The sequence below is a fragment of the Procambarus clarkii genome, chromosome 21, assembly GCF_040958095.1.
Source record: "Procambarus clarkii isolate CNS0578487 chromosome 21, FALCON_Pclarkii_2.0, whole genome shotgun sequence".
Lineage (NCBI taxonomy): Eukaryota > Metazoa > Arthropoda > Malacostraca > Decapoda > Cambaridae > Procambarus > Procambarus clarkii.
The window spans coordinates 21,733,325-21,741,231 of record NC_091170.1 but is presented as its reverse complement, the minus strand read 5'-3'; the positions used below and the strand labels follow the sequence as shown (position 1 = coordinate 21,741,231).

At 55.1% G+C, this 7,907-nt stretch overlaps 1 protein-coding gene across 3 annotated transcripts in view; it reads left to right on the top strand.

The window, feature by feature from the left end:
• The first annotated feature begins 1,042 nt into the window (after positions 1-1,042).
• The window catches only part of LOC123760820 (uncharacterized), a 948,105-nt gene continuing 941,240 nt past the window's right edge, over positions 1,043-7,907 (top strand). Inside the window, exon 1 of one of the 3 annotated variants that reach the window (XM_069328212.1) lies at positions 1,043-2,232. The gene's annotated coding sequence lies outside the window, so the exon portion shown is untranslated. The remainder of the gene's footprint in view (positions 2,233-7,907) is intronic. The other 2 variants (XM_069328211.1, XM_069328210.1) reach the window with 2 other exon arrangements.

Below are 7,907 nucleotides of genomic sequence, written 5' to 3'. Positions count from 1 at the left end.
GTAGTTGTGGGGCGGAGTGTGGTGGGGTGGTAGTTGTGGGGGTGAGTGTGGTGGGGTGGTAGTTGTGGGGCGGAGTGTGGTGGGGTGGTAGTTGTGGGGGTGAGTGTGGTGGGGTGGTAGTTGTGGGGCGGAGTGTGGTGGGATGGTAGTTGTGGGGGTGAGTGTGGTGGGGTGGTAGTTGTGGGGCGGAGTGTGGTGGGGTGGTAGTTGTGGGGCGGAGTGTGGTGGGGGTAGTTGTGGGGGTGAGTGTGGTGGGGTGGTAGTTGTGGGGGTGAGTGTGGTGGGGTGGTAGTTGTGGGGCGGAGTGTGGTGGGGTGGTAGTTGTGGGGCGGAGTGTGGTGGGGGGTAGTTGTGGGGGTGAGTGGGGTGATAGTTGTGGGGGTGAGTGTGGTGGGGGGTAGTTGTGGGGGTGAGTGGGGTGATAGTTGTGGGGGTGAGTGTGGAGGGGGGGTAGTTGTGAGGGTGAGTGTGATGGGGTGGTAGTTGTGGGGGTGAGTGTGGTGGGGGGTAGTTGTGGGGGTGAGTGTGGTGGGAGGTAGTTGTGGGGGTGAGTGTGGTGGGGGGTAGTTGTGGGGGTGAGTGTGGTGGGGGGTAGTTGTGGGGGTGAGTGTGGTGGGGGGTAGTTGTGGGGGTGAGTGTGGTGGGGTGGTAGTTGTGGGGCGGAGTGTGGTGGGGCGGAGTGTGGTGGGGTGGTAGTTGTGGGGCGGAGTGTGGTGGGGTGGTAGTTGTGGGGCGGAGTGTGGTGGGGTGGTAGTTGTGGTAGTGAGTGTGGTAGAGGGCGCCGCCTGGCAGTGCGGAGTGTGGTGGGGTGGTAGTTGTGGTAGTGAGTGTGGTAGAGGGCGCCGCCTGGCAGTGCGGAGTGTGGTGGGGTGGTAGTTGTGGTAGAGGGCGCCGCCTGGCAGTGCGGAGTGTGGTGGGGTGGTAGTTGTGGTAGAGGGCGCCGCCTGGCAGTGCGGAGTGTGGTGGGGTGGTAGTTGTGGTAGTGAGTGTGGTAGAGGGCGCCGCCTGGCAGAGCGGAGTGTGGTGGGGTGGTAGTTGTGGTAGTGAGTGTGGTAGAGGGCGCCGCCTGGCAGTGTGGTGGTCGAGGTGGAGGTTGCCTGGGGTACGGGCTGCCAGTGTTGACTAGGCGGTGGAGGGAAGTAGTCGCGTCGCTCCGCTCTCTTGGTCTCTCCACTCCCTTTCTCTCTGCTCCCACTTCCGTGCTGCAGTGGTGTGTGTGTTGGTGTTGGGGGAGTGGTGGTGCGTCTGGACGCCATCACACAACACCACCCAAGCCAACTGTGCTCAAGGTTCGCTCCTCTTTGTTACCCGAACATAGTTATTTCTCTCCCTCATATTTGTGATTGACGGTTCTTCGCGAAGAACCCTGTGAACATTGACGTTTTCTTTGTGAACATTTACACGTTACTGTTCTTCAGACTCATTCGCTGAGTCCCAGCACCTGGCTCTGGAGATCATTGTATATTGAAACAATATTAATCTATTGCGTTTCGCCTGGATATTACTTAACGTTGAAACGAAAATCTATATTCTAGTATTTTCCCATTTGTGTGGCGTGGGTAAGATTGTGTGTCCTCGGAGGGGCGGTGTGGGGCTCAGTCCTGTGGAGACACCTTCAGGAGGCTGTGTGTGGGGCTCAGTCCTGTGGAGACACCTTCAGGAGGCTGTGTGTGGGGCTCAGTCCTGTGGAGACACCTTCAGGAGGCTGTGTGTGGGGCTCAGTCCTGTGAAGACACCTTCAGGAGGCTGTGTGTGGGGCTCAGTCCTGTGGAGACACCTTCAGGAGGCTGTGTGTGGGGCTCAGTCCTGTGGAGACACCTTCAGGAGGCTGTGTGTGGGGCTCAGTCCTGTGAAGACACCTTCAGGAGGCTGTGTGTGGGGCTCAGTCCTGTGGAGACACCTTCAGGAGGCTGTGTGTGGGGCTCAGTCCTGTGGAGACACCTTCAGGAGGCTGTGTGTGGGGCTCAGTCCTGTGAAGACACCTTCAGGAGGCTGTGTGTGGGGCTCAGTCCTGTGAAGACACCTTCAGGAGGCTGTGTGTGGGGCTCAGTCCTGTGAAGACACCTTCAGGAGGCTGTGTGTGGGGCTCAGTCCTGTGAAGACACCTTCAGGAGGCTGTGTGTGGGGCTCAGTCCTGTGAAGATACCTTCAGGAGGCTGTGTGTGGGGCTCAGTCCTGTGGAGACACCTTCAGGAGACACTACTTCCTCCCGCCACCACCACCAGCTTTAAGGTAAGACAGTGAGTGTCCTCAAACCAACCCCCCTCAGGTTTTCTTGTGTGTGTGTGTGTGTGTGTGTGTGTGTGTGTGTGTGTGAAGGGATGTGAGTGAGGGTGTGTGTGAGAGGGTGTAAGTGAGGGGAGTGTGTGAAGGATGTGTGTGAGGGGTGAGTGAGGCGGTGCGTGAGGGGTGTGTGTGTGTGTGGGAGTGTGTGTGTGTGTATGTGTGGGAGTGTGTGTGTGTGTGTGTGTGTGAAGGGATGTGAGTGAGGGTGTGTGTGAGAGGGTGTAAGTGAGGGGAGTGTGTGAAGGGTGTGTGTGAGGGGTGAGTGAGGCGGTGCGTGAGGGGTGTGTGTGTGTGTGTGTGTGTGTGGGAGTGTGTGTGTGTGTGGGGGAGTGTGTGTGTGTGTTTGGGAGTGTGTGTGTGTGTGTGGGAGTGTGTGTGTGTGTGTGTGTGTGTGTGTGTATGGGAGTGTGTGTGTGTGTGTGGGAGTGTGTGTGGGAGTGTGTGTGTGTGTGTGTGTGTGTGTGTGTGTGTGTGTGTGTGTGGGAGTGTGTGTGTGCGTGTGTGTGGGAGTGTGTGTGTGTGTGGGAGTGTGTGTGTGGGAGTGTGTGTGTGGGAGTGTGTGTGTGGGAGTGTGGGAGTGTGTGTGTGGGAGTGTACTCACCTAGTTGTACTCACCTAGTTGTGTTTGCGGGGGTTGAGCTCTGGCTCTTTGGTCCCGCCTCTCAACCGTCAATCAACAGGTGTACAGATTCATGAGCCTATCGGGCTCTGTCATATCTACACTTGAAACTGTGTATGGAGTCAGCCTCCACCACATCACTTCCATATGTGTGGGAGTGTGTGTGGGAGTGTGTGTGGGAGTGTGTGTGTGTGTGTGGGAGTGTGTGTGTGTGTGTGTGTGTGGGAGTGTGTGTGTGGGAGTGTGTGTGTGTGTGTGTGGGAGTGTGTGTGTGTGTGTGGGAGTGTGTGTGTGTGTGTGGGAGTGTGTGTGTGTGTGTGGGAGTGTGTGTGTGTGTGTGGGAGTGTGTGTGTGTGGGAGTGTGTGTGTGTGTGTGGGAGTGTGTGTGTGTGTGTGGGAGTGTGTGTGGGAGTGTGTGTGTGTGTGTGGGAGTGTGTGTGTGGGAGTGTGTGTGTGGGAGTGTGTGTGTGGGAGTGTGTGTGTGTGTGTGTGTGTGGGAGTGTGTGTGTGGGAGTGTGTGTGTGTGGGAGTGTGTGTGTGTGTGTGGGAGTGTGTACTCACCTATTTGTGCTTGCAGGATCGAGCAGGATTATATGTCCCTATCATATCTCCTCTTTCCCTTCTTTTCTCTAGTGTTGTAAGGTTCAGTTCCTTCAGCCGCTCTTCATATCCCATCCCTCGTAACTCTGGGACAAGCCTCGTCGCAAACCTCTGAACCTTCTCCAGTTTCTTTATGTGTTTCTTCAGGTGGGGGCTCCATGACGGCGCGGCATACTCTAAGACTGGTCTCACGTAGGCAGTGTAAAGCGCCCTAAAAGCCTCCTCATTTTGGTTTCTGAATGAAGTTCTAATTTTCGCCAGTGTAGAGTACGCTGCTGTCGTTATCCTATTTATATGTGCCTCAGGAGTTAGATTAGGTGTCACATCCACTCCCAGGTCTCTTTCTCGAATCGTTACAGGTAGGCTGTTCTCCTTCATTGTGTACTGTCCCTTTGGTCTCCTGTCACCTGATCCCATTTCCATAACTTTACATTTACTGGTGTTAAACTCCAGTAGCCATTCCCCTGATCATCTCTGCAGCCTGTTTAAGTCCTCTTGGAGGATCCTACAATCCTCGTCTGTCACAACTCTTCTCATTAATTTTGCGTCATCTGCAAACATTGACATGTATGATTCCACTCCTGTAAACATATCATTTACGTAAATTAGAAAGAGGATTGGTCCCAGCACCGATCCTTGAGGTACTCCACTTGTTACTGTTCGCCAGTCCGACTTCTCGCCCCTTACCATTACCCTCTGGCTCCTTCCTGTTAGGTAGTTCTTCACCCATACTAGGACCTTTCCGCTTACTCCTGCCTGCCTCTCAAGTTTGTATAGCAGTCTCATGTGCGGTACTGTGTGTAGAGGGGTGTGTGTGTGTAGAGGGGTGTGTGTGTAGAGGGGTGTGTGTGTGTAGAGGGGTGTGTGTGTGTAGAGGGGTGTGTGTGTGTAGAGGGGTGTGCGTGTGTGTAGAGGGGTGTGTGTGTGTGTAGAGGGGTGTGTGTGTGTGTAGAGGGGTGTGTGTGTGTGTAGAGGGGTGTGTGTGTGTGTAGAGGGGTGTGTGTGTGTGTAGAGGGGTGTGTGTGTGTGTAGAGGGGTGTGTGTGTGTGTAGAGGGGTGTGTGTGTGTGTAGAGGGGTGTGTGTGTGTGTAGAGGGGTGTGTGTGTGTGTAGAGGGGTGTGTGTGTGTGTAGAGGGGTGTGTGTGTGTGTAGAGGGGTGTGTGTGTGTGTAGAGGGGTGTGTGTGTGTGTAGAGGGGGGTGTGTGTGTGTGTAGAGGGGGGTGTGTGTGTGTGTAGAGGGGTGTGTGTGTGTGTGTAGAGGGGTGTGTGTGTGTGTAGAGGGGTGTGTGTGTGTGTAGAGGGGTGTGTGTGTGTGTAGAGGGGTGTGTGTGTGTGTAGAGGGGTGTGTGTGTGTAGAGGGGTGTGTGTGTGTGTAGAGGGGTGTGTGTGTGTGTAGAGGGGTGTGTGTGTGTGTGTGAGGGGTGTGTGTGTGTGTGTGTGAGGGGTGTGTGTGTGTGTGTGTGAGGGGTGTGTGTGTGTGTGTGTGAGGGGTGTGTGTGTGTGTGTGTGTGTGTGAGGGGTGTGTGTGTGTGTGTGTGTGAGGGGTGTGTGTGTGTGTGTGTGAGGGGTGTGTGTGTGTGTGTGTGTGAGGGGTGTGTGTGTGTGTGTGTGAGGGGTGTGTGTGTGTGTGTGTGTGAGGGGTGTGTGTGTGTGTGTGTGAGGGGTGTGTGTGTGTGTGTGTGAGGGGTGTGTGTGTGTGTGTGTGAGGGGTGTGTGTGTGTGTGTGTGTGAGGGGTGTGTGTGTGTGTGTGTGAGGGGTGTGTGTGTGTGTGTGTGAGGGGTGTGTGTGTGTGTGTGTGAGGGGTGTGTGTGTGTGTGTGTGAGGGGTGTGTGTGTGTGTGAGGGGTGTGTGTGAGGGGTGTGTGTGTGTGTGAGGGGTGTGTGTGTGTGTGAGGGGTGTGTGTGTGTGTGTGAGGGGTGTGTGTGTGTGTGAGGGGTGTGTGTGTGTGTGAGGGGGGTGTGTGTGTGTGAGGGGGGTGTGTGTGTGTGAGGGGGTGTGTGTGTGTGAGGGGGTGAGTGTGAGGGGTATGAGTGAGGGTGTGAGTGAGGGGGTGTGTGTAAGGTGTGAGTGAGGGGTGTGTGAGGTGTGGGGGGGTGAGTGTGAGGGGGTGAGTGAGGGGGTGTGAGGTGCCCCAAGCGTCTCCTGCCGCTGGTCTACTTCCCCACTATGGTGCCATTAAGCTCTAGCTTAAGAGATCTTCTAGTAATATTTTTGATGTTTCATGTATATAGCCTAAGCTGAGCACTCAAGCCAGCCACGACACTGTCCTTACGGTGAAGGCTCGTCAATACATATATACATACATACATACCCATGCATTTATATATATATATATATATATATATATATATATATATATATATATATATATATATATATATATATATGCATGGGAGGTTGTATATATATATCAGAATATTCAATATATTATTAATATTTAAATTTTACGTAAACGCCTTCGTGCATCTAGAATTCTACAGGGTAAAGAAACACTTGGCTACTGAGTCCTTGTGTAGAGGGGATGTAGGGAAGGTGGTGAAGGTGAGGGAAGGTGGTGAAGGTGAGGGAAGGTGGTGAAGGTGAGGGAAGGTGGTGAAGGTGAGGGAAGGTGGTGAAGGTGAGGGAAGGTGGTGAAGGTGAGGGAAGGTGGTGAAGGTGAGGGAAGGTGGTGAAGGTGAGGGAAGGTGGTGAAGGTGAGGGAAGGGGGTGAGGGAAGGTGGTGAAGGTGAGGGAAGGTGGTGAAGGTGAGGGAAAGTGGTGAAGGTGATGAAGGGGAGGGAAGGTGGTGACGGTGAGGGAAGGTGGTGACGGTGAGGGAAGGTGGTGACGGTGAGGGAAGGTGGTGACGGTGAGGGAAGGTAGTGAAGGTGAGTGAAGGTGGTGAAGGTGAGGGAAGGTGGTGAAGGTGAGGGAAGGTGGTGACGGTGAGGGAAGGTAGTGAAGGTGAGTGAAGGTGGTGAAGGTGAGGGAAGGTGAGGGAAGGTGGTGACGGTGAGGGAAGGTGGTGACGGTGAGGAAAGGTGGTGAAGGTGAGTGAAGGTGAGGGAAGGTGGTGAAGGTGAGGGAAGGTGGTGACAGTGAGGGAAGGTGAAGGTGAGGGAAGGTGGTGAGGGAAGGTGGTGACGGTGAGAGAAGGTGGTGACGGTGAGGGAAGGTAGTGAAGGTGAGGGAAGGTGGTGAAGGTGAGGGAAGGTGGTGACGGTGAGGGAAGGTGGTGACGGTGAGGAAAGGTGGTGACGGTGAGGGAAGGTGGTGAAGGTGAGTGAAGGTGAGGGAAGGTGGTGAAGGAGTGGGAAGGTGGTGAAGGTGAGGGAAGGTGGTGAAGGTGAGGGAAGGTGGTGAAGGTGAGGGAAGGTGGTGAAGGTGAGGGAAGGTGAGGGAAGGTGGTGAAGGTGAGGGAAGGTGGTAAAGGTGAGGGAAGGTGGTGAAGGTGAGGGAAGGTGGTGAAGGTGAGGGAAGGTGGTGAAGGTGTGGGAACGTGGTGAAGGTGAGGGAAGGTGGTGAAGTAGAGGGAAGGTGGTGAGGTAGAGGGAAGGTGGTGAAGGTGAGGGAAGGTGGTGAAGGTGAGGGAAGGTGGTGAAGGTGAGGGATGGTGGTGAAGGTGAGGGATGGTGGTGAAGGTGAGGGAAGGTGGTGAAGGTGAGGGAAGGTGGTGAAGGTGAGGGAAGGTGGTGAAGGTGAGGGAAGGTGGTGAAGGTGAGGGAAGGTGGTGAAGGTGAGGGAAGGTGGTGAAGGTGAGGGAAGGTGGTGAAGGTGAGGGAAGGTGGTGAAGGTGAGGGAAGGTGGTGAAGGTGAGGGAAGGTGGTAAAGGTGAGGGAAGGTGGTGAAGGTGAGGGAAGGTGGTGAAGGTGAGGGATGGTGGTGAAGGTGAGGGATGGTGGTGAAGGTGAGGGAAGGTGGTGAAGGTGAGGGAAGGTGGTGAGGTAGAGGGAAGGTGGTGAAGGTGAGGGAAGGTGGTGAAGGTGAGGGAAGGTGGTGAAGTTGAGGGAAGGTGGTGAGGTAGAGGGAAGGTGGTGAAGGTGAGGGAAGGTGGTGAAGGTGAGGGAAGGTGGTGAAGGTGAGGGATGGTGGTGAAGGTGAGGGATGGTGGTGAAGGTGAGGGAAGGTGGTGAAGGTGAGGGAAGGTGGTGAAGGTGAGGGAAGGTGGTGAAGGTGAGGGAAGTTAGAGAAGGTGAGGGAAGGTGGTGAAGGTGAGGGAAGGTGGTGAAGGTGAGGGAAGGTGGTGAAGGTGAGGGAAGGTGGTGAGGGAAGGTGGTGAAGGTGAGGGAAGGTGGTGAAGGTGAGGGAAGGTGGTGAAGGTGAGGGAAGGTGGTGAAGGTGAGGGAAGGTGGTAAAGGTGAGGGAAGGTGGTGAAGGTGAGGGAAGGTGGTGAAGGTGAGGGAAGGTGGTGAAGGTGTGGGA